This window comes from Olea europaea, chromosome 1 (genome assembly GCF_002742605.1).
Source record: "Olea europaea var. sylvestris chromosome 1, O_europaea_v1, whole genome shotgun sequence".
NCBI lineage: Eukaryota > Viridiplantae > Streptophyta > Magnoliopsida > Lamiales > Oleaceae > Olea > Olea europaea.
The window spans coordinates 34,059,882-34,060,132 of record NC_036237.1 but is presented as its reverse complement, the minus strand read 5'-3'; positions in this window follow the sequence as shown (position 1 = coordinate 34,060,132).

The window sequence follows — 251 nt, the reverse complement described above, 5'->3', positions numbered from 1 at the left end:
TTTAGGGATTTGCTACAAGTTTGCATTCACCTTAGACAGAATGTGCACCAACAATCAGGCCAAATATGAAGCCTTAATTGTAGGCCTAGAACTAATGATAGTTATGGGAGTAAGAAATGTAATCGTTAGGGGCGATTCTCAATTGGTTATACATCAATTGATCGATGATTTTAAATGCCAAAGTGATTCTATTATAAGTCAATATGAGATCGCCCAAGAATTATTAGAGGAATTCGATCAAGTAGAACTTC